The 25,010-nt window shown below is 47.3% G+C and overlaps 1 long non-coding RNA gene and 1 other non-coding gene across 19 annotated transcripts in view; one reads left to right on the top strand and one right to left on the bottom strand.

Moving 5' to 3' along the window:
- The window catches only part of LOC147123011 (uncharacterized), a 109,238-nt gene that overhangs the window by 9,547 nt on the left and 74,681 nt on the right, over nt 1–25,010 (top strand). For 12 of the 18 annotated variants that reach the window (XR_015073106.1, XR_015073105.1, XR_015073107.1 and 9 more), the window contains exons 2-3: nt 5,698–5,878; nt 21,186–21,366. This is a non-coding gene — a long non-coding RNA (uncharacterized LOC147123011). Of the gene's footprint in view, nt 1–5,697; nt 5,879–8,842; nt 8,998–21,185; nt 21,367–23,976; nt 24,132–25,010 lie in introns of all 18 variants that reach the window. The other 6 variants (XR_015073099.1, XR_015073088.1, XR_015073092.1 and 3 more) reach the window with 5 other exon arrangements.
- Nucleotides 11,721–11,911, bottom strand: LOC147123017 (U2 spliceosomal RNA). The gene has a single exon (XR_015075182.1). It is a non-coding gene; the product is annotated as a U2 spliceosomal RNA (small nuclear RNA).

The raw sequence follows: 25,010 nt of genomic DNA, 5'->3' as shown, positions 1-25,010 counted from the left end.
CTCCACATTCTTACCACTCTTTGGGTAAAGAAGTTTCTCCTGAATTTATTAGTGACCATCTTATATTTATGGCCTCTAGTTTTGGTCTCCCCCACAAGTGGAAACAATTTCTCTACATCTACCATATCATACTCTTCGAAAGAGCTAACCAAATGCCCCACTCAATGTCCTCCGTAGGCTGCACTACCTGCTGCGCGTCCTCCCTCCCCCACACCTCCCTGGAGTGCTATCAAACATAATTTGACACCGAGCCACGTAAGGAGAGACAATACAAGCAAAATGGTACAATTTTAAAGGGAGTGCGAGAACAGAGAGACCTGGGGGTGTTTGTGCACAAATCTTTGAAGGGGCCAGGACATTAACAAAGCAGTTAATGAAGCATATGGGATCCTGGGCTTTATAAATAGAGTCATAGGGCTCGATTTTAACTCGGCCGTCGGGCAGGCTTTGAGGCGTGTGGGGAGTTAAAATCGCAAAACCTGGGGGTCGGGACCCCCCCCCCCCCCGGCCTGGTTCCCGACACCTAGCCATTTTAACCCAGGTGTGTCTGATGGTCCCGAATCAGTCCCGCCTGCAACAGGCAGGACTGGTCTTTAGGGCCCTTAAACAGCACTCATTGGCCTTTATAATCCCATTTTAACAGGCCTTTGCCTGTTTAACCCTTTTCCCATGTAAAACACGCCTGGTGGGGATCACACCTGTGAAACCTGGCGTGAGCACTATTGGCTTGCTGACTATCAGCTGCAGGTCAACCATTAAAGAGGAAATTTGAGCAGTCATCATTTGCAGGTGGCAGGACTTTGTTGTTTCAGGCCTGGGGCAACTTTTACCAGGCTTAACCACACCTCTGGAAGGTTGGAGCCTCACACACTTCTCCAGTGTGACCTCCTGCGAAACCCCTCTCGCCAGCCTAACTCAGCCTTCCTCAACTGAGGCATCTACCAGAAGCATGGGAGGCCTTTTTTCCCTTCCCTTCTTGGCATTAGAGGACCTCCAGCCCCATTCGCGAAATGACACACGCCACAACTGCAGAAGTTGCCATTAGAATTTTTATGCAAAACAAACAACTGATGGCATTTTTACAGAATACACAACATTTTACCCAAGTGACTACCCTTGTGACTATTTGTGCTTTATTTTCCTCTTAGGCGTGCTCCTACATAGTGGTTCTCCTGTGGCTTCAGCAGATGTGGAGGCCCCTTGCTCACTTTCCTGCTGCTCCTGTCTCGACACCTTTGGCAGGCGTCCTCTGGGGTGGCAAGCCTGTGAGGGCTCGTCAGCAGTCTGCTGCTCCTGCGGCTGTGCAGGAGTTGAGACGTCTATCTCACTTGGGTGTGGACTCCGGCGGGGCTCTGACCGAGGGCTCTGCAGTGGCATGGAAGTGTGAGTGCTTGGAGAGGAACCCCCACTTCATTGAGGTCTGCCACCAACCTCCCTCTCATGGGTCAGCTCCCCCTCCGCGCCTGCAAGTGGCTTGAGAGCACCTTGCTGCACATCAGGGGGGCCATGGGGACCCGTATCTGCAATGGCAGTCCTACTCAGAAGGACTTCCATGAAGGTCTGGTTTCTCTGTTCAATAGATGCCCATCGCTCCTCAAGAGATGTCATTCTATTCTGAACACTCACCATGTTTTCCATACCCTGGCGACTAACCTCCTCTATGGCTGTAGCCTTCCTCTCCTCTACCGTAGCCAGCCTTACCACGGAGGCAGCAATCATTTCCACGTAGGTAGCCATCCTTTCCGTGTTGATGCGTTCATGCGCCAATGACTCAACAAAGGCTCTGCTCATGGTCGCTATGGACTCCTCCATTCGCTCCACACTCGCAGCGACCCTAGAGACAAAACCTGCCAGAGACTCCTGCATCTGCGCCTGGAGTCCCATCACCTCTGATCTTACGGGTGGGCCCAGAGGCAGAGGGTCGACATGCAGCTGAGCCGAGCTGGCAGAATCCTGTGCCCTCCGACGAGGACTTTCCACTGCTGTCCCTGTCGCCACAATCTGCTGATGCTCACTTGTGAGCTGTGATACACCAGGTGACAACTCTACTCTATGTCCCGAAGGTCCCACCGAGGTGTGAGTGTGTGCGCTGGCGCTGGGTGCGCTTATTTCTGCTGACGCTGCGCCCTCAGAGGTTGCAGATTCCTCAGGAATCTGGCATCTCAGGCTCTTCCTCCTACACACTGGGGACGGGGGCTCTCGATGGCCCTGTGGGGGAGTCAAGGAAAAAGTTAGAGATGTGATGCCAAGGTTACATGCACATTGCGTTTTGCAGGTGATCATATGTCCATATGATATAGCTTCAGAATCATTATCAGCGACTCATGCAATGCTAATGAGAGAGATGGAAAACTATTCTGTCACCAGCTTGCGGGGATGCACCTGTCTCTCCTTCCCCAACTTCCGCATCTATGTCAGCCCCGACAATCTCCAGGACGCCTTCCTCCCAGGGGGTGAGCTGGGCTAATGAGGGCGGCCCTCCTCCTGTCCTGGCTCTCGCTCTCCTGTTGTGAGCTCTCTTTTCCTGCAATGAGGGAGACAAGTGGAGGTTGAGTGAGGATGAAGGAGTGAGTGCAGAGATTGCATAGCATAGATACTTAGAAGGAAACAAAGATGAAGTGAGGTTGCAAGACCAAGGGCTCTCCCTGTGTGTTGTCAGTTGTGTTCAAAGCATCAGAGTGAGAGGGAGTGTGAGGGCTGCATGGTGGAATAGTTATGTGAATGTGAGCATAGAGAGAGAGGGAATGGGTAAGGGTGCATGGATGTGAGTGTCAAGTGGGATGTGGAGGAAGAGACTGCTAAATCTGAGTGCTGGTGAGGAAAGGCAATGGGGATCAGATTGAGGGCGATGGAAACGTCATACAGTACTTACTTTTCCAGTGTGATGAAGGTCATGGAATTTTTTCCTGCACTGCATCCAGGTGCGCCGTGTGAGCCCCAAGGAGTTGACTTCACCAGCCACCTGTAGCCACACAGCCTTGGTCTGACTGGGAGGCCTCTTCCTCCCTGAAGAAGGGAACAGGACCTCCCTGTGCGCCCTAGCACCATCCAGCAATGCCTGGAGTGAAGCCTCATCAAATTTGGGGGCAGCTCTTGCCCTCCCGCTGGCCGTTGCTCCTGTGCCATCTCGACGGTGAAGCTTGGAAGCCTGCAGAAGAAGCAAGGCTTGCTGTGGGCCCTAAAAGCAGCAGCAATGATGACGTCATATTCTGCGACATTCTGACTGGAAATATTCAATTGCCAAGGCTTCCCACACGTTGGAAATCAATTGGCCAATTGAGTGAAAATTGCATCAATCTCACAGACCAATTTAGATTCGTGTGGGAAACACCAAATTCGGGGAACCCGACAACTCCCCGCGCCTGAGTTAAAATCGAGCCCATAGAGTACAAAAGCCAGGATGTTATGCTAAACTTATATGAAACACTAGTTTGGCCACAGCTTCAGTGTTGTGTCCAATTCTGGGCTCTACACTTTAGGAAGCACATGAAGGTATTGGAGAGGGTACAGAAGAGATTTACTAGAATGGTTCCAGGGATGAGGGATTACAGTTACGTGGATAGACTGGAGAAGCTGGGGTTGTTCTCCTTCGAGCAGAGAAGGCCAAGGAGAATTGATAGAGGTGTTTAAAATCATGTAGAGTTTAGATAGAGTAAATAAAGAGAAACTGTTTCCAATGGCTGAAGGGTCGATAACCAGAGGGCACAGATTTAAGGTGATTGACAAAAGAACCAGAGGTGACATGAGGAAAACCGTTTTTACGCAACGAGTGGCTAGAATTTGGAACGCACTGCCTAATTGGGTGGTGGATACAGGTTCAATCGTAGTCATCAAAGGGGAATTGGATAAATACTTGGAGAAAAAAAATTGCAGGGATACAGGGAAAGAGCGGGGGAGTAGGACTAACTGGATTACATAGGCTCTGGCCACAATCTTCCAATCCTCCTTAGATATGGGAGTGGTGCCAGAGGACTGGAGGATTGCAAATGTTAAAAAAGATAAACCGGGAACTACAGGCCAGTCAGCCCAGCGTCGGTGGTGGGGAAACTTTTAGAGGCCTAATTTCAAAGTTTGCAGATGACACGAAACTCGAAAAGGTAGTAAACAATGAGGATGATAGTAACAGAATTCAGGAGGACATAGGCAGACTGGTGAAATGGGCAGACACATGGCAGATGAAATTTAACGCAGAGAAGTGTGAAGTGATGCATTTTGGCAGGAATACTGAGGAGATGCAAAATGAACTAAATGGCACAATTTTAAAGGGGGTGCAGGAACAGGGAAACCTGAGGGTGTATGAACACAAATATTTGAAGGTGGCAGGACAAATTGAGAAGGCTGTTAAAAAAGCATATGTGATCCTTGGCTTTATTAATAGAGGAATAGAGTACAAAAGCAAGGAAATTCTGCTAAACCTTTATAAAACTGGTTCGGCCTCAGCTGGAATATTGTGTTCAGTTCTGGACACCACACTTTAGGAAGGATGTCAAGGCCAAGGAGAGGGTGCAGAGAGATTTACTGGAATGGTACCAGGGATGAGGGACTTCAGTTATTTGGAGAAACTGGGGGGTTTCTCCTTCGTGCAGAGAAGGTTAAGAAGAGATTTAATTGAGGTGTTCAAACTCAGGAGCGGTTTTGATCGAATAAATAAGGAGAAACTGTTTCCAGTTGCAGAAGGGTCGGTAACCAGAGGACACGGGTTTAAGGTGATTTGCAAAAGAACCAGAGGCGACATAAGGAAATATTTTTTTACGCAGCGAGTTGTTGTGATCTGGAATGCACTGCCTGAAAGGGTGACGGAAGCAGATTCAATAGTAACATTCAAAAAGAAACTTGAATAAATCCTTGTAGCGGTCAGAAATTACAGGGCTATGGGGAGGGAGCAGGGGAGTGGGACTAATTGGATAGCTCTACCAAAGAGGCACAGGCACGATGGGCCGAATGGCCTCCTTCTGTACTGTATCATTCTATGATTAATACTTAGAATCATGAATGATACAGCACAGAAGGAGGCCATTTGGCCCATCGTGCAGTGCCGACTCTTTGTTAATTTCAATTAGGGTGTGAAAATTAAATAACAAATTAATCATTTAGCTGTAAGTCCTCGCGCACCTGCCTCTGCGCTGATTTTGCCGTTACTTTTCTAATTTTTCCCTCTGATTACTTTAGTCTCTCGGGAGCTCTCCTACGATGCTCTGCCGCTGGTCATACCTGCTCAGATTTTATGAGCGCAAATCAGAGCAGCACATTTTCCTGCAGGCACTGGAGCCCCTATTCCATCTGTATTCCAAAATTTAATGTTTTGTCCTTAGATAGGGGACGTAACAGATAGTACTTTGTTAAGAATGTTGTACTTTATCTTAACTAAAAGCCTAGAAATTATAATTTGTAAATTCCCTAATTTTCTTGTGGTCCATTGTGAAGCCAGATTCAGTTCTCTGACCACTTATTTCTGCTCATACGACGTGCTGTCTGTTGTGTAATGGGCAGGCCTCGGGGGAGGGGTCATGGACCTCATCTCTGTAACTGAGACCTGTCTGTGACAGCGAGGGGTTGCTGGAGCCAGAAATGCTTCCTCAAACCCAACCTGAAGACGGGACATGCAGGTTTGTGCGTGGACAAAACAGCAGCATTTTAGGTTCACTTGGATTTTACTAAGGCAAGGGGTGATTGAAAGAGTCAAATGTTTCCCTTTAGCAGCCACTACTGATGACAGAAAGAATACAGGGAGCTGATTTATCACAGAGCACGCACAAGAAGAGGCCAGCCAAGCATATTGCCAGGAGGAGCCTGAAAGCTGCAGTCAGCACGAGAAAGGGCAGAAAAAAAAGATAACAGCTGGGTGAGAAATGGAGGAAAGTCTGTGACACACGCACAGGTAAGTGTGCTATTTTGCAGTTCAAGTTCAATGTTTTGTGCCAGACATTTTTACAGTATGGATAGTTTCCGCTTTTCTAGTAGCTAGGATATGCCTGTTCCCTTCCGATAAGGTCATACATCTGCATGGTGGTTTCTTTCTGCCCTCGCTCCCCACTTGGGTTGCCTACTTCCAAGAGGGACCGATTGAAGTTTGAAAAGATGATTAAAAGAAAGGAGAGAGGAAATCCGTGCAGGCTTGCAGATTCTGTGCTGTGTGCATGTGGTTTTGCTGCAAAGTTTAGCTTGCGTTCAACTGTGTGTTGGGGCTGAAAAATTCCTAAAATTTTAAAGAAATTAGTCTTTGAGAATGGAAGAAAAAGTTTTTTAAAAGTCCCATCCCATGTAATTGCTGAGACAACAATGGTGTAAGACCTTAAGATAACTGCTTTTCTAACTGTTGAGTGAATTGCAACCAATTCACACCTATTTCTTTTTGTGATTACAATCTTTCACTGGCACCAAATTCTCAGGAGGTGCTGACTGTGCTGCATTCGGTCCCCTTTTGGGCTAATTGTTGGTTTATTCCCTTATACTTTGCCTCCCTTTGTGCTTGGCTGCAGGTGAAATGCCTTTAGTTGGTTTCGACGGAGTTTCCTTCTTTGCAAGCTCTATTATGCGTAAGTTTTGGGTGTGGAAATCTCTCTTCTCTTAGGCAGTCCCTCGGAACCGAAGATGACTTAAATACATGGAAATACATGAATGTGACCAGTGATGGCTACTTTTAATTGTTGAGTCTTTGACCTTTCAATCATTTGTGGATTTACACATTTGTGACTAGCTGTAAACTGTGCCAATTGTTGTATAGGTTCTTGTACTTTTAAGAGCAGCGGCAGCAGCAAAGAGCTGCTTTAAAATGTTGCAGAAACACTAGTTATGAGCTGTATTTTTGCAAGTGAAATGACTTTTGGTATTTGGAATGTAGACTGTCAGCTGAGAGTGGCAGCGTAGCAGCATCCCGGCAGGTTTGTCAGCATTTAGTGGTTTTAAATTTGAGAGGGAATGTACAGACCGTGCCTGTGTTTGTTTTGAAGTTGTTCCTTGGGTGTAGCTGTGAGTGTCTGAGGTTTTGAAATGTACACGTGTTGAAAAAAAAGTAAAGAAAGAAAGTCGATGTTTTTCATGAAGTTCAAAAGATTGGAGGTATTTGTCAGGTTCGGGGTTCACACGTGAAGAATTGTTGGCCTTTGCTTTATTGCACATCACAACCAGATAAAGTTACTCGATGGTTGACATAAATAGAGCCTTTTCTTACCTACTGTCACTTTCCTGGGGAACTGTGTTAACCATTAGAATCATACAGCACAGAAAGAGGCCACTACATCGTGTCTACAACAGAGAAACAGGCCGTTCGGCCCAAGTTGTCTATGCCGGCGCTAATGCTCCATATGTGCTTCCTCCCACCCCTCTTCAGGGGCCAGCACGGTGGCATAGTGGTTAGCACTGTTGCCTCACAGCGCCAGGGACCCGGGTTCGAATCCGGCCTCGGGTGACTGTCTGTGTGGAGTTTGCACATTCTCCCTGTGTTTGCGTGGGTTTTCTCCGGGTGCTCCGGTTTCCTCCCACAGTCCAAAGATGTGCGGGGTTAGGTTGATTGGCTATGATAAAAATTGACCCTTAGTGTTAGGGGGATTAAATACGTGGGGTTATGGGGATAGGGTGGGATATGTGTAGGGGTTACGGGGATCGGGTGGGATATGTGTCGGTGCAGGCTCGATGGGCCGAAATGGCCTCTATCTGTACTGTGAGGTTTCTGTGATTTCTGTGATCTAACTCTGTCAGCATACCCCTTCTGATTCCTTTGTCCCCCGTGTGCGTATCAGGCTTGCCCTTGAATGCATCTATGCTTTTGCCTCAACTACTCCTTGTGGTAGCACGTTCCACATTCTTACCACTCTTTGGGTAAAGAAGTTTCTCCTGAATTTATTAGTGATGACTATTTTATATTAATGGCCTCTAGTTTTGGTCTCCCCCACAAGCGGAAACAATTTCTCTACATCTACCTTATCATACTCTTCGAAAGAGCTAACCAAATGTCCCACTCAATGTCCTTCGTAGGCTGCACTACCTGCTGCGCGTCCTCCCTCCCCCACACCTCCCCTACCACCCCAACCCCTCCCACGCCTGGCCCATTCAAATTTTTGTGCATGCGCGGAATCTACAATGTAAATGCCGATGAGCAGCCTGTGCGGGACCTCAGACCACTGCACGGCCACGCGTGTGCACACCTTAGCGGAAACTCTGGTCCCACTCCCCTACTCATTTTCTCCATAGCCCCAGAAATGTTTCTTTTTCAAGTACATATCCCATTCCCTTTTGAAAGTTACTATTGAATCTGCTTCCACCATGTTTTCAGGCAGTGCATTCCAGATCATAACAACTCGCTGGAGTTAGCTGTAAGTCCTCAGGCTCTTGCCTGTGCGCTGAGTTTGCCGTTACTTTTCTCATTTTTCCCTCTGTTTGTTTTAGCCTCTCGGGGTCTCTCCCACGATGCCAGCACTGCCGCTGGTCATAGCTGCTCAGATTTTAAGAGCACAGATCAGAGCAGCACACTTTCCTGCGGGCACTGTAATAGCGGAGCAGGCCCCTATTCCATCTGTGTTCCAACAGATAGTACTTTGTTAAGAATGTTGTACTTGATCTTAACTAAAAGCCAAGAAATTATAATTTGTAAACTCCCCTCATTTTCTTGTGGCCCATTGTGAAGCCAGATTCAGTTCTCTGACCACTTATTTCTGCTCAGACGACCTGCTGTCTGTTGTGTAATGGGCAGGACTCGGGGGAGGGGTCATGGTCCTCATCTCTCTAGCTGAGACCTGTCTGTGTCAGCAGGGGGCTGGAGCCAGAAATGCTTCCTCAAACCCAACTTGAAGACGATTCATACAGGCAAAGCAGCAGCATTTTAGGTTCTACTTGGATTTTACAGAAAGAAGACAGAGAGCTGATCTATCACAGAGCACTCAGAAGAAGAGGCCAGCCAAGCGTATTGCCAGGAGGAGCCTGAAAGCTGCAGTAACAAGAAAGCAGGACAAAGATAACAGCTGTGTGAGAAAGGGAGCAAAGACTGTGACACACGCTCAGGTAAGTGTGTTGGATGTTCTGTCCTAGGCTTTCTGATTGCACGGCCGGCAGTAAGCCATTTTTTTCATAGGTTACTGTCAGCATTCCAATCTGAAAGCCAGGCCGGCCAGGAGTTTTTGGGTGATAACTGGGACTTTGTTTGGCCTGGTGTGGAATCAGGAGGGCTTCCTGGCGCAGGCCTGGGCTTACAATTGCAGTGAGATCCCAAAGACGTGACCAGGGCCTCACGTGCATATTTAAATAAGACCCCCGCCAGCTTCGGGCGGGGGTCCTTGGCGCCTGCAATTTAAAATTGTAGTCAGGCGATTTTGGGACAAATCGGCAAGACTCCTGCTCCACTTTAACCCCCCCCCCCACCACCACCACCGAGGTTCCGACGGGCAGCGGGTGTTAACGTTCCCGCCACCCCCACCCTGTGAAGACCAGATTAGAAATGAATTTCAATGAGATTGCATTGACGCGACCTTCACATTTCTGCATTTAGGATTAAAAAGCTTTTCAGATTGGTCGGGGGGCATGAGAAATTTCCTCACTCACTTTTAACAATTCAGTTTCTGCTCCTCTGCGACTCTCATAGTTGACAAAGGGACAATTATTGCTGTTTCTCTCTGCTCACTGCTGGGCTGACTGCCATACCACACGGGGTGTTGCTGTCCTGCTGCTCAAGGTCCACTGCCTCGCTGCTTGCTATATGCTTGCTTCGCTGGCCATGGATTTTGCCCCGCTCCATTCTGCTTTCAGAACTTGCCCTGCGCTGGATGGACGGGCTCCTCGGCTCCTCCTGCAGCTCTCGGTGTTGTGTGCTCCTCGTTGCCTAATAGCTGTTCTTCGGCCCATCTTCATCTGCACTGAACTGTTGGTTTTCCCTTCACCTCCCCTGGATCCCTAATCTTTGCTGTTCTCAGTCCCTGGGTTTCACGCCCACTGCTCCATGCTTCTCCACTATCCCAGCAGGTCCGCTGTTAACACCTGAGGTCACTCTACACTTCCGCTGGACCCCAGGATCAACCACCGCCGGTCAATTTTCCTTTCCTCTTTGGCTTTATGAATCCATTGGAGTTTCCTGCTTCGACTCCTGCAGCACAGCAGCTGATTCTCTGCTCCTCCGACAGCTCCTCAATCCAACATCTCTCCTCTGGTGACTCCGAACGCCTCTCCTTCTCCAAGCTGCCTCCACCCTGTCTACAACTGAACTTCATCCCATCGTAACCTCCTGGCCCTCAGACTTTAAAGTGGGGTATGGCTAGTGAGTTCTTGTTGGGCCTTGTTTGTACCTTTAGTTAAAAATTGGACCTTCACATTCCAAAGCGTCATTCTGGTTTGAATCGAAATTTTCAATTGATCCATTTTCGGGATGTAACATGCACCAATCAGCTTATCATGCTTCGCTATTGCTAACCCGCCTCCTAAACTCCTTTGGAATCTTAGCTGAGCAAATCATTCTGCCTGAGGTGGGCCTAGTCATGTCCAATCTTCCCTGTAAGCTACGCTTGTTCTACGCGGCCTGTTTCTTTTAATGCGCGGTGCCTTTAAATTTCTGCGCATGCGCGGTACTTACAGTGTAAAAGCAGGTGAGCGGCCTGCACGGGACCTTTCAGATTACTGCACGCGCGCACCTTAGCGGGAATATTGGTCACGTCCAAGTGTTTGGGTTCGAGGTACTTGAGAAGGATGCTGTGATAACTTCCTTTCAATGTCTCTAACTCTTGTCTTCAACAATTCCATCCAGTAACTTTGAAGTTATCCTTGTCAGATTGGGCTGATTCTTGACCCGGATACTGTCCTCGTGGGCGACTGGAATTTCGGGACCTCTGCTTGGAATGGATTATCATTGCTGTTTGCCACCTTTCCTATCATTTTGGCGAGTCATGGACACCGTCTTGGTTTTGTGACTGGCAATCTAAATTCCTAACTGTATTACCCCGTTGGTTAGGGGCTTTAGCTTTTTCTGATTCTAGTACTTCTTCTGAATTGAGAGAGAGAGTTATGATACTATGTCAGCTGCTGTTGAGTAGTTTCCTTGTGCCCTGCTTCATTTTGTAGGAACTGTCTTACGTCCTTCTTATCCACTTTGTTCTCTTGGCATTCGGCCTCCTTTTGGGCTAATTGTTGGTTTATTCCCTTATACTGTACTCTGCCTCCCTTTGTGCTTGGCTGCAGGTTAAATGCCTTTAGTTGGTTTCGGCGGAGTTTTATGCGTAAGTTTTGGGTGTGGAAATACATGAATGTGACCAGTGATGGCTATTTTTGATTGTTGAGTCTTTGACCTTTCAATCATGTGCAGAGTATGATCTTGTGGATTTACACATTTGTGACTACAGTAGCTGTAAAGTGTGCCAGGTTTGAGCCCATTGTTGTATGGGTTCTTGTATTTTTAAGAGCAGCGGCGGCAGCAGCAGCAGCAGCAGAGAGCTGCTTTAAAATGTTGCTGAAAGACTAGTTGTGAGCTGTATTTGCAAGTGAAATGACTTTTGGTATTTGGAATGTAGACTGTCAGCTGAGAGTGGCAGCGTAGCAGCATCCCAGCAGCATGCAAGGTTTGTCAGCATTTAGTGGTTTTAAATTTGAGAGGGAATGTACAGACCGCCTGTGTTTGTTTTGAAGTTGTTCCTTGGTGTCTTAGGTTTTGAAATGTACACGTGTTGGGGGGGGGGGGAAAAAGTAAAGAAAAAAAGTAGATGTTTTTCATGAAGCTGTTTTTAATTTTTCAAAATCTCCCGAGAGGGAGGTGCACCGTTCCCAGAGGCACTGCAATACCAGGTCGATGCGTGGAGTGGACGGAGCAAGCCCCTATTCCATCTCCCTGTTCCAAAAATCAATTTAATATATGGTCCCCAGATAGGGGACGTATCAGATATTAAACTGATAAGAACAGATACTACACTTGATCTTAGCCAAAAGGCCGAGAAGCGATGCTCACGCCGCCCATAGTGTTCTCGGGTGCCGTTTGCCCTCCTTCTTTTACGTCAGGCTGACTGTGTCCAAAGACGTATAACTGCTGACGGTTTCACTGTTGGGATATTTTTGCCGGGATTTCTAATTGGACCGAAGATTAGTTTACAGAAGTTGCCTTTCTTACCCTTTTCAGTGAAACTGCTTCATAGATATGTATATTGCCAGTATTCCACCAATCAGCTGGGAGAGGGTTGTGCCTGTCCACACGTACGTCACTGTCAGAGGCTGCCGTGGAACAAAAACTTTTTAAACCAGTTGCGTAAGACGTCTTGCAGGGCGTGAGTGACAATGCAACAACCAACTGACAAAGTGGATAGGTGATCTGGGTGTAACAAGCAGGGTAGAGAAGGGAGAACCAGTGGATGTAGTATATGACTTACTAAAACTCACTACGCACTTGGTTCGAGTATAAAGCAAGGCTTTAATCAACTTGTTTCAAAACATGGAGGTCTAGTTATCTTTCACTAGTTCCTGTTTACAAAATGTCCTGGGCAAGCTAGGCCCACGCCCGAGTATTTATACTCCTTGGACGGCGCCACCAGCTGGCCGTCCAGTGTTATTTCATGAGTCTTTCTTCATGGATCATAAGATTCATAACAGTATATTTGTATTTTCAGAAGGTATTCGATAAGGTGCTACACGAGAAGTTGTTGCACAATATTAGGGCTCATGGGATTGGGGGTAATATATTAGCATGGATCGAGGATTGGTTAACGGACAGAAAACGGAGAGTAGGAATAAACGGGTCATTTTCGGGATGGCAGGGTATGTAACTAGTGGAGTGCCGCAAGGATCAGTGCTCGGGCCTCAGGCTATTTACAGTCTATATCAATGACTTAGATGAGGGAACAGAGTGTAATGTATCCAAGTTTGCTGACGAGGGAAAGTAAGCTGTGAGGAGGATGGAAAGGAATGTAGACCACCGGTTAAGTGATTGGGCAAGAAGGTGGCAGATGGAGTATAATGTGGGGAAGTATGAAATTATCCACTTTGGTAGGAAGAATGGAACAGCGGAATATTTTTTAAAAGGTGAGAGACTAGTAAATGTTGGTAGGCAGAGGGACTTGGGGGTCCTTGTACACGAATCACAGAAAGTTAGCATGCAGCTACAGCAAGCAATTAGGAAGGCAAATGGTATGTTAGCCTTTATTGCAAGGGGTTTGGAGTATAAGAGTCTTGCTGCAATTATGTAGCCAGGTGAGCCAGTGGATGTGGTGTATTTGGATTTTCAGAAGGCATTCCATAAGGTGCCACATAAAAGGTTACTGCATAAGATAAGAGCTCACGGGGTTGGGGGTAATATATTAGCATGGATAGAGGATTGGCTAACTAACAGAAAACAGAGAGTCGGGATAAATGGGTCATTTTCAGGTTGGCAAACTGTAACTGGTGTGGTGCCGCAGGGATCAGTGCTGGGGCCTCAACTATTTACAATCCATATTAATGACTTGGATGAAGGGACTGAGTGTAATGTAGCCAAATTTGCTGATGATACAAAGATAGGTGGGAAAGCAAATTGTGTGGATGATGCAAAGAATCTCCAAAGGGACATAGATAGGCTAAGTGAGTGGGCAAAGATCTGGCAGATGGAGTTTAATGTGGGGAAAATGCGAGGTTATCCACTTGGGTAGGAAAAATAAAAAAGCAAATTATTATTTAAATGGGGAGCGATTACAAAATGAGGCATCTGGGGGTCCTTGTACATGAATCACAAAAACTTAGCATGCAGGTACAGCAAGTAATTAGGAAGGCAAATGGAATGTTGGCCTTTATTGCAAAGGGAATGGAGTATAAAAGTAGGGAAGTCCTGTTGCAACTGCACAGGGCGTTGGTGAGACCACACCTGGAGTGCTGCGTACAGTTTTGGTCTCCTTATTTAAGGAAGGATATACTTGCATTGGAGGCAGTTCAGAGAAGGTTCACGAGGTTGATTCCGGAGATGAAGGGGTTGTCTTATGAAGAAAGGTTGAGCAGGTTGGGCCTATACTCATTGGAGTTTAGAAGAATGAGAGGGGATCTTATTGAAACATATAAGATTCTGAAGGGGCTTGACAGGGTAGATGCAGAGAGGATGTTTCCCCTCGTGGGGGAATCTAGACCTAAGGGGCATAATTTCAGAATAAGGGGGCACCCTTTTAAATGGGAAATGAGGAGGAATTTCTTCTCTCAGAGGGTCGTGAATCTTTGGAATTCTCTTCCTCATTGAATATATTTAAGGTGGAGATAGACAGATTTTTGAAAGGTAAGGGAGTCGAGGGTTATGGGAAGTGGGCAGGGAAGTGGACTTGAGGCCAAGATCAGATCAGCCATGATCTTATTGAATGGTGGAGCAGGCTCGAGGGGCCAAATGACCTACTCCTACTTCTTATGTTCTTATTAAATATATCGCCGTTCCTTCATCGTCGCTGGGTCAAAATCCTGGAACTCCCTCCCTAACAGCATTGTGAGAGTACTTTCACCACTAGGACTGCAATGGTTCAAGAAGGCGGCTCACCACCACCTTTTCAAGGGCCATTAGGGATGGGCAATAAATGCTGGCTTTCCAGCGACGCCCACGTCCCAGGAATGAATTTAAAAAAAAAGAGAAGTGACCTCATTGAAACGAAAATAATTCTTACAGGGCTCGACAGGGTAGACGCTGAGAGGCAGGTTCCTCTGGCTGGAGAGTCTAGAACTAGTGGTCATTGTCTCAGCATAAGGGGTCAGCCATTTAGGACTGAGATGAGGAGAAATTTCTTCACTCATGGTTGTGAATCTTTGGAATTCTCTACTACCCCATAGGGCTGTGGATGCTCCGTCGATTAGTATATTCAAGACTGAGAGCGATAGATTCTTGGGCACTATGGGAATCAAGAGATATGGGGGCAGGGCGGGAAAGTGGAGTTGATGTAGAAGTTCAGCAATGATCTTATTGAATGGCGTAGCAGGCTCGAGTGGCCGTATGGCCTACTCCTGCTCCTGTTTCTTATGTTGGGCAGCAGCCCTATCTAAAACCGCTCACCGTCTACTGTCCTTGAGCCAATTTGCAATCCATCTTGTAATAACACACTTGACGCCATGGGGCACCATTTCAGCACAAAGTCCCTAATGCAGCACTTTACCAAAACCTTTTTGGAAATCCAAGTGGGTGACATGTACCAAATCTCCCTGATCTACGATACCACTGGCTTTTTCAAGTCGCTGGATCAGGTTTGTCAAACGTGATCTCTCTTTTCTGAAGCCGATTTAAGTATCACACAGTAGTTTTGGTTGAGTGAGTGGCCGACTGATAGCTAGAGCCTGGTCTGTTTGCACTGCAATAACCAGTGACTCTTCCTACTCCCTGCCTAAGGACTGTGATATCATAGGAATGGTCACTGTTCTATGACATCATTGATGTAGCACTGCCCAGCAGCCAAACTCGATGAATGCTGCTCAATATGGGCTGAGTTTAGCTGACTCCTGTTGCAGGAAATGAAACAGGAGCACATTTTAACCTGTGTTATTGGGCAGTGGTATAATAGCTCAAAAGATCGGCGGTATTTGTCAGGTTCGGAGTTCACACGTGAAGAATTGTTGGCTTTTGCTTTATTGCACATCACAACCAGATAAAGTTACTCGATGGTTGACATAAATAGAGCCTTTTCTTACCTACTGTCACTTTCCTGGGGAACTGTGTTAACCAATAGAATCATACAGCACAGAAAGAGGCCACTACATCGTGTCTACAACAGAGAAACAGGCCGTTTGGCCCAAGTTGTCTATGCCGGCGCTTATGCTCCACACGTGCTTCCTCCCACCCCTCTTCATCTAACTCTGTCAGCATACCCCTTCTGATTCCTTTGTCCCCCATGTGCGTATCAGGCTTGCCCTTGAATGCATCTATGCTTTTGCTTCAACTACTCCTTGTGGTAGCACGTTCCACATTCTTACCACTCTTTGGGTAAAGAAGTTTCTCCTGAATTTATCAGTGACCATCTTATATTTATGGCCTCTAGTTTTGGTCTCCCCCACAAGTGGAAACAATTTCTCTACATCTACCATATCATACTCTTCGAAAGAGCTAACCAAATGCCCCACTCAATGTCCTCCGTAGGCTGCACTACCTGCTGCGCGTCCTCCCTCCCCCACACCTCCCTGGAGTGCTATCAAACATAATTTGACACCGAGCCACGTAAGGAGAGACAATACAAGCAAAATGGTACAATTTTAAAGGGAGTGCGAGAACAGAGAGACCTGGGGGTGTTTGTGCACAAATCTTTGAAGGGGCCAGGACATTAACAAAGCAGTTAATGAAGCATATGGGATCCTGGGCTTTATAAATAGAGTCATAGGGCTCGATTTTAACTCAGCCGTCAGGCAGGCTTTGAGGCGTGTGGGGAGTTAAAATCGCAAAACCTGGGGGTCGGGACCCCCCCCCCCCACCCGGCCTGGTTCCCGACACCTAGCCATTTTAACCCAGGTGTGTCTGATGGTCCCGAATCAGTCCCGCCTGCAACAGGCAGGACTGGTCTTTAGGGCCCTTAAACAGCACTCATTGGCCTTTATAATCCCATTTTAACAGGCCCTTGCCTGTTTAACCCTTTTCCCATGTAAAACACGCCTGGTGGGGATCACGCCTGTGAAACCTGGCGTGAGCACTATTGGCTTGCTGACTATCAGCTGCAGGTCAACCATTAAAGAGGAAATTTGAGCAGTCACCATTTGCAGGTGGCAGGACTTTGTTGTTTCAGGCCTGGGGCAACTTTTACCAGGCTTAACCACACCTCTGGAAGGTTGGAGCCTCACACACTTCTCCAGTGTGACCTCCTGCGAAACCCCTCTCGCCAGCCTAACTCAGCCTTCCTCAACTGAGGCATCTACCAGAAGCATGGGAGGCCTTTTTTCCCTTCCCTTCTTGGCATTAGAGGACCTCCAGCCCCATTCGCGAAATGACACACGCCACAACTGCAGAAGTTGCCATTAGAATTTTTATGCAAAACAAACAACTGATGGCATTTTTACAGAATACACAACATTTTACCCAAGTGACTACCCTTGTGACTATTTGTGCTTTATTTTCCTCTTAGGCGTGCTCCTACATAGTGGTTCTCCTGTGGCTTCAGCAGATGTGGAGGCCCCTTGCTCACTTTCCTGCTGCTCCTGTCTCGACACCTTTGGCGGGCGTCCTCTGGGGTGGCAAGCCTGTGAGGGCTCGTCAGCAGTCTGCTGCTCCTGCGGCTGTGCAGGAGTTGAGACGTCTATCTCACTTGGGTGTGGACTCCGGCGGGGCTCTGACCGAGGGCTCTGCAGTGGCATGGAAGTGTGAGTGCTTGGAGAGGAACCCCCACTTCATTGAGGTCTGCCACCAACCTCCCTCTCATGGGTCAGCTCCCCCTCCGCACCTGCAAGTGGCTTGAGAGCACCTTGCTGCACATCAGGGGGGCCATGGGGACCCGTATCTGCAATGGCAGTCCTACTCAGAAGGACTTCCATGAAGGTCTGGTTTCTCTGTTCAATAGATGCCCATCGCTCCTCAAGAGATGTCATTCTATTCTGAACACTCACCATGTTTTCCATACCCTGGCGACTAACCTCCTCTATGGCTGTAGCCTTCCTCTCCTCTACCGTAGCCAGCCTTACCACGGAGGCAGCAATCATTTCCACGTAGGTAGCCATCCTTTCCGTGTTGATGCGTTCATGCGCCAATGACTCCACAAAGGTCGCTATGGACTCCTCCATTCGCTCCACACTCGCAGCGACCCTAGAGACAAAACCTGCCAGAGACTCCTGCATCTGCGCCTGGAGTTCCATCACCTCTGATCTTACGGGTGGACCCAGAGGCAGAGGGTCGACATGCAGCTGAGCCGAGCTGGCAGAGTCCTGTGCCCTCCGACGAGGACTTTCCACTGCTGTCCCTGTCTCCACAATCTGCTGATGCTCACTTGTGAGCTGTGATACACCAGGTGACAACTCTACTCTATGTCCCGAAGGTCCCACCGAGGTGTGAGTGTCTGCGCTGGCGCTGGGTGCGCTTATTTCTGCTGACGCTGCGCCCTCAGAGGTTGCAGATTCCTCTGAGGAATCTGGCATCTCAGGCTCTTCCTCCTACACACTGGGGACGGGGGCTCTCGATGGCCCTGTGGGGGAGTCAAGGAAAAAGTTAGAGATGTGATGCCAAGGTTACATGCACATTGCATTTTGCAGGTGATCATAAGTCCATATGATATAGCTTCAGAATCATTATCAGCGACTCATGCAATGCTAATGAGAGAGATGGAAAACTATTCTGTCACCAGCTTGCGGGGCTGCACCTGTCTCTCCTTCCCCAACTTCCGCATCTATGTCAGCCCCGACAATCTCCAGGATGCCTTCCTCCCAGGGGGGTGAGCTGGGCTAATGAGGGCGGCCCTCCTCCTGTCCTGGCTCGCTCTCTCCTGTTGTGAGCTCTCTTTTCCTGCAATGAGAGAGACAAGTGGAGGTTGAGTGAGGATGAAGGAGTGAGTGCAGAGATTGCATAGCATAGATACTTAGAAGGAAACAAAGATGAAGTGAGGTTGCAAGACCAAGGGCTCTCCCTGTGTGTTGTCAGTTGTGTTCAAAGCATCAGAGTGAGAGGGAGTGTGAGGGCTGCATGGTGGAATAGTTACGTGAATGTGAGCATAGAGAGAGAGGGAATGGGTAAGGGTGCATGGATGTGAGTGTCAAGTGGGATGTGGAGGAAGAGATTTCTAAATCTGAGTGCTGGTGAGGAAAGGCAATGGGGATCAGATTGAGTGTGATGGAAACGTCATACAGTACTTACTTTTCCAGTGCGATGAAGGTCATGGAATCTTTTCCCGCACTGCATCCAGGTGCGCCGTGTGAGCCCCAAGGAGTTGACTTCACCAGCCACCTGTAGCCACACAGCCTTGGTCTGATTGGGAGGCCTCTTCCTCCCTGAAGAAGGGAACAGGACCTCCCTGTGGGCCCTAGCACCATCCAGCAATGCCTGGAGTGAAGTCTCATTAAATTTGGGGGCAGCTCTTGCCCTCCCGCTGGCCGTTGCTCCTGTGCCATCTCAATGGTGAAGCTTGGAAGCCTACAGAAGAGATTTACTAGAATGGTTCCAGGGATGAGTGATTACAGTTACGTGGATAGACTGGAGAAGCTGGGGTTGTTCTCCTTCGAGCAGAGAAGGCTAAGGAGAATTGATAGAGGTGTTTAAAATCATGTAGAGTTTAGATAGAGTAAATAAAGAGAAACTGTTTCCAATGGCTGAAGGGTCGATAACCAGAGGGCACAGATTTAAGGTGATTGACAAAAGAACCAAAGGTGACATGAGGAAAACCGTTTTTACGCAACGAGTGGCTAGAATTTGGAACGCACTGCCTAATTGGGTGGTGGATACAGGTTCAATCGTAGTCATCAAAGGGGAATTGGATAAATACTTGGAGAAAAAAAATTGCAGGGATACAGGGAAAGAGCGGGGGAGTAGGACTAACTGGATTACATAGGCTCTGGCCACAATCTTCCAATCCTCCTTAGATATGGGAGTGGTGCCAGAGGACTGGAGGATTGCAAATGTTAAAAAAGATAAACCGGGAACTACAGGCCAGTCAGCCCAGCGTCGGTGGTGGGGAAACTTTTAGAGGCCTAATTTCAAAGTTTGCAGATGACACGAAACTCGAAAAGGTAGTAAACAATGAGGATGATAGTAACAGAATTCAGGAGGACATAGGCAGACTGGTGAAATGGGCAGACACATGGCAGATGAAATTTAACGCAGAGAAGTGTGAAGTGATGCATTTTGGCAGGAATACTGAGGAGATGCAAAATGAACTAAATGGCACAATTTTAAAGGGGGTGCAGGAACAGGGAAACCTGAGGGTGTATGAACACAAATATTTGAAGGTGGCAGGACAAATTGAGAAGGCTGTTAAAAAAGCATATGTGATCCTTGGCTTTATTAATAGAGGAATAGAGTACAAAAGCAAGGAAATTCTGCTAAACCTTTATAAAACTGGTTCGGCCTCAGCTGGAATATTGTGTTCAGTTCTGGACACCACACTTTAGGAAGGATGTCAAGGCCAAGGAGAGGGTGCAGAGAGATTTACTGGAATGGTACCAGGGATGAGGGACTTCAGTTATTTGGAGAAGCTGGGGGGTTTCTCCTTAGTGCAGAGAAGGTTAAGAAGAGATTTAATTGAGGTGTTCAAACTCAGGAGCGGTTTTGATCGAATAAATAAGGAGAAACTGTTTCCAGTTGCAGAAGGGTCGGTAACCAGAGGACACAGGTTTAAGGTGATTTGCAAAAGAACCAGAGGCGACATAAGGAAATATTTTTTTACGCAGCGAGTTGTTGTGATCTGGAATGCACTGCCTGAAAGGGTGACGGAAGCAGATTCAATAGTAACATTCAAAAAGAAACTTGGATAAATCCTTGTAGCGGTCAGAAATTACAGGGCTATGGGGAGGGAGCAGGGGAGTGGGACTAATTGGATAGCTCTACCAAAGAGGCACAGGCACGATGGGCCGAATGGCCTCCTTCTGTACTGTATCATTCTATGATTAATACTTAGAATCATAGAATGATACAGCACAGAAGGAGGCCATTTGGCCCATCGTGCAGTGCCGACTCTTTGTTAATTTCAATTAGGGTGTGAAAATTAAATAATAAATTAATCATTTAGCTGTAAGTCCTCGCGCACCTGCCTCTGCGCTGATTTTGCCGTTACTTTTCTAATTTTTCCCTCTGATTACTTTAGTCTCTCGGGAGCTCTCCTACGATGCTCTGCCGCTGGTCATACCTGCTCAGATTTTATGAGTGCAAATCAGAGCAGCACATTTTCCTGCAGGCACTGGAGCCCCTATTCCATCTGTATTCCAAAATTTTATGTTTTGTCCTTAGATAGGGGACGTAACAGATAGTACTTTGTCAAGAATGTTGTACTTTATCTTAACTAAAAGCCTAGAAATTATAATTTGTAAATTCCCTCATTCTCTTGTGGTCCATTGTGAAGCCAGATTCAGTTCTCTGACCACTTATTTCTGCTCATACGACGTGCTGTCTGTTGTGTAATGGGCAGGCCTCGGGGGAGGGGTCATGGACCTCATCTCTGTAACTGAGACCTGTCTGTGACAGCGAGGGGTTGCTGGAGCTAGAAATGCTTCCTCAAACCCAACCTGAAGACGGGACATGCAGGTTTGTGCGTGGACAAAACAGCAGCATTTTAGGTTCACTTGGATTTTACTAAGGCAAGGGGTGATTGAAAGAGTCAAATGTTTCCCTTTAGCAGCCACTACTGATGACAGAAAGAATACAGGGAGCTGATTTATCACAGAGCACGCACAAGAAGAGGCCAGCCAAGCATATTGCCAGGAGGAGCCTGAAAGCTGCAGTCAGCACGAGAAAGGGCAGAAAAAAAAGATAACAGCTGGGTGAGAAATGGAGGAAAGTCTGTGACACACGCACAGGTAAGTGTGCTATTTTGCAGTTCAAGTTCAATGTTTTGTGCCAGACATTTTTACAGTATGGATAGTTTCCGCTTTTCTAGTAGCTAGGATATGCCTGTTCCCTTCCGATAAGGTCATACATCTGCATAGTGGTTTCTTTCTGCCCTCGCTCCCCACTTGGGTTGCCTACTTCCAAGAGGGACCGATTGAAGTTTGAAAAGATGATTAAAAGAAAGGAGAGAGGAAATCCGTGCAGGCTTGCAGATTCTGTGCTGTGTGCATGTGGTTTTGCTGCAAAGTTTAGCTTGCGTTCAACTGTGTGTTGGGGCTGAAAAATTCCTAAAATTTTAAAGAAATTAGTCTTTGAGAATGGAAGAAAAAGTTTTTTAAAAGTCCCATCCCATGTAATTGCTGAGACAACAATGGTGTAAGACCTTAAGATAACTGCTTTTCTAACTGTTGAGTGAATTGCAACCAATTCACACCTATTTCTTTTTGTGATTACAATCTTTCACTGGCACCAAATTCTCAGGAGGTGCTGACTGTGCTGCATTCGGTCCCCTTTTGGGCTAATTGTTGGTTTATTCCCTTATACTTTGCCTCCCTTTGTGCTTGGCTGCAGGTGAAATGCCTTTAGTTGGTTTCGACGGAGTTTCCTTCTTTGCAAGCTCTATTATGCGTAAGTTTTGGGTGTGGAAATCTCTCTTCTCTTTGGCAGTCCCTCGGAACCGAAGATGACTTAAATACATGGAAATACATGAATGTGACCAGTGATGGCTACTTTTAATTGTTGAGTCTTTGACCTTTCAATCATTTGTGGATTTACACATTTGTGACTAGCTGTAAACTGTGCCAATTGTTGTATAGGTTCTTGTACTTTTAAGAGCAGCGGCAGCAGCAAAGAGCTGCTTTAAAATGTTGCAGAAACACTAGTTATGAGCTGTATTTTTGCAAGTGAAATGACTTTTGGTATTTGGAATGTAGACTGTCAGCTGAGAGTGGCAGCGTAGCAGCATCCCGGCAGGTTTGTCAGCATTTAGTGGTTTTAAATTTGAGAGGGAATGTACAGACCCCGCTTGTGTTTTGTTTTGAAGTTGTTCCTTGGGTGTAGCTGTGAGTGTCTGAGGTTTTGAAATGTACACGTGTTGAAAAAAAAGTAAAGAAAGAAAGTAGATGTTTTTCATGAAGCTCAAAAGATTGGAGGTATTTGTCAGGTTCGGGGTTCACACGTGAAGAATTGTTGGCCTTTGCTTTATTGCACACCGCAACCAGATAAAGTTACTCGATGGTTGACATAAATAGAGCCTTTTCTTACCGACTGTCACTTTCCTGGGGAACTGTGTTAACCATTAGAATCATACAGCACAGAAAGAGGCCACTACATCGTGTCTACAACAGAGAAACAGGCCGTTCGGCCCAAGTTGTCTATGCCGGCGCTTATGCTCCATATGTGCTTCCTCCCACCCCTCTTCATCTAACTCTGTCAGCATACCCCTTCTGATTCCTTTGTCCCCCGTGTGCGTATCAGGCTTGCCCTTGAATGCATCTATGCTTTTGCCTCAACTACTCCTTGTGGTAGCACGTTCCACATTCTTACCACTCTTTGGGTAAAGAAGTTTCTCCTGAATTTATTAGTGATGACTATTTTATATTAATGGCCTCTAGTTTTGGTCTCCCCCACAAGCGGAAACAATTTCTCTACATCTACCTTATCATACTCTTCGAAAGAGCTAACCAAATGTCCCACTCAATGTCCTTCATAGGCAGCACTACCTGCTGCGCGTCCTCCCTCCCCCACACCTCCCCTACCACCCCAACCCCTCCCACGCCTGGCCCATTCAAATTTTTGTGCATGCGCGGAATCTACAATGTAAATGCCGATGAGCAGCCTGTGCGGGACCTCAGACCACTGCACGGCCACGCGTGTGCACACCTTAGCGGAATCTCTGGTCCCACTCCCCTACTCATTTTCTCCATAGCCCCAGAAATGTTTCTTTTTCAAGTACATATCCCATTCCCTTTTGAAAGTTACTATTGAATCTGCTTCCACCATGTTTTCAGGCAGTGCATTCCAGATCATAACAACTCGCTGGAGTTAGCTGTAAGTCCTCAGGCTCTTGCCTGTGCGCTGAGTTTGCCGTTACTTTTCTCATTTTTCCCTCTGTTTGTTTTAGCCTCTCGGGGTCTCTCCCACGATGCCAGCACTGCCGCTGGTCATAGCTGCTCAGATTTTAAGAGCACAGATCAGAGCAGCACACTTTCCTGCGGGCACTGTAATAGCGGAGCAGGCCCCTATTCCATCTGTGTTCCAACAGATAGTACTTTGTTAAGAATGTTGTACTTGATCTTAACTAAAAGCCAAGAAATTATAATTTGTAAACTCCCCTCATTTTCTTGTGGCCCATTGTGAAGCCAGATTCAGTTCTCAGACCACTTATTTCTGCTCAGACGACCTGCTGTCTGTTGTGTAATGGGCAGGACTCGGAGGAGGGGTCATGGTCCTCATCTCTCTAGCTGAGACCTGTCTGTGTCAGCAGGGGGCTGGAGCCAGAAATGCTTCCTCAAACCCAACTTGAAGACGATTCATACAGGCAAAGCAGCAGCATTTTAGGTTCTACTTGGATTTTACAGAAAGAAGACAGAGAGCTGATCTATCACAGAGCACTCAGAAGAAGAGGCCAGCCAAGCGTATTGCCAGGAGGAGCCTGAAAGCTGCAGTAACAAGAAAGCAGGACAAAGATAACAGCTGTGTGAGAAAGGGAGCAAAGACTGTGACACACGCTCAGGTAAGTGTGTTGGATGTTCTGTCCTAGGCTTTCTGATTGCAGTAAGCCATTTTTTTCATAGGTTACTGTCAGCATTCCAATCTGAAAGCCAGGGCGACCAGGAGTTTTTGGGTGATAACTGGGACTTTGTTTGGCCTGGTGTGGAATCAGGAGGGCTTCCTAGCGCAAGCCTGGGCTTACAACTGCAATGAGATCCCAAAGACGTGACCAGGGCCTCACGTGCATATTTAAATAAGACCCCCGCCAGCTTCGGGCGGGGTCCTTGGCGCCTGCAATTTAAAATTGTAGTCAGGCGATTTTGGGCCAAATCGGCAAGACTCCTTCTCCACTTTAACCACCACCCCCCCCCCCCACCACCACCGAGTTTCTGACGGGCAGCGGGTGTTAACGTTCCCGCCACCCCCACCCTGTGAAGACCAGATTAGAAATGAATTTCAATGAGATTGCATTGACGCGACCTTCACATTTCTGCATTTAGGATTAAAAAGCTTTTCAGATTGGTCGGGGGGCATGAGAAATTTCCTCACTCACTTTTAACAATTCAGTTTCTGCTCCTCTGCGACTCTCATAGTTGACAAAGGGACAATTATTGCTGTTTCTCTCTGCTCACTGCTGGGCTGACTGCCATACCACACGGGGTGTTGCTGTCCTGCTGCTCAAGGTCCACTGCCTCGCTGCTTGCTATATGCTTGCTTCGCTGGCCATGGATTTTGCCCCGCTCCATTCTGCTTTCAGAACTTGCCCTGCGCTGGATGGACTGGCTCCTCGGCTCCTCCTGCAGCTCTCGGTGTTGTGTGCTCCTCGTTGCCTAATAGCTGTTCTTCGGCCCATCTTCATCTGCACTGAACTGTTGGTTTTACCCTTCACCTCCCCTGGATC

Source organism: Somniosus microcephalus, chromosome 2 (genome assembly GCF_052327205.1).
Source record: "Somniosus microcephalus isolate GS21.2 chromosome 2, FLI_Smic_1.0, whole genome shotgun sequence".
In the NCBI taxonomy this organism is placed as follows: Eukaryota; Metazoa; Chordata; class Chondrichthyes; order Squaliformes; family Somniosidae; genus Somniosus; species Somniosus microcephalus.
The sequence above is the reverse complement of the archived record's forward strand: the minus strand, read 5'-3'. Positions and strand labels throughout refer to the sequence as shown.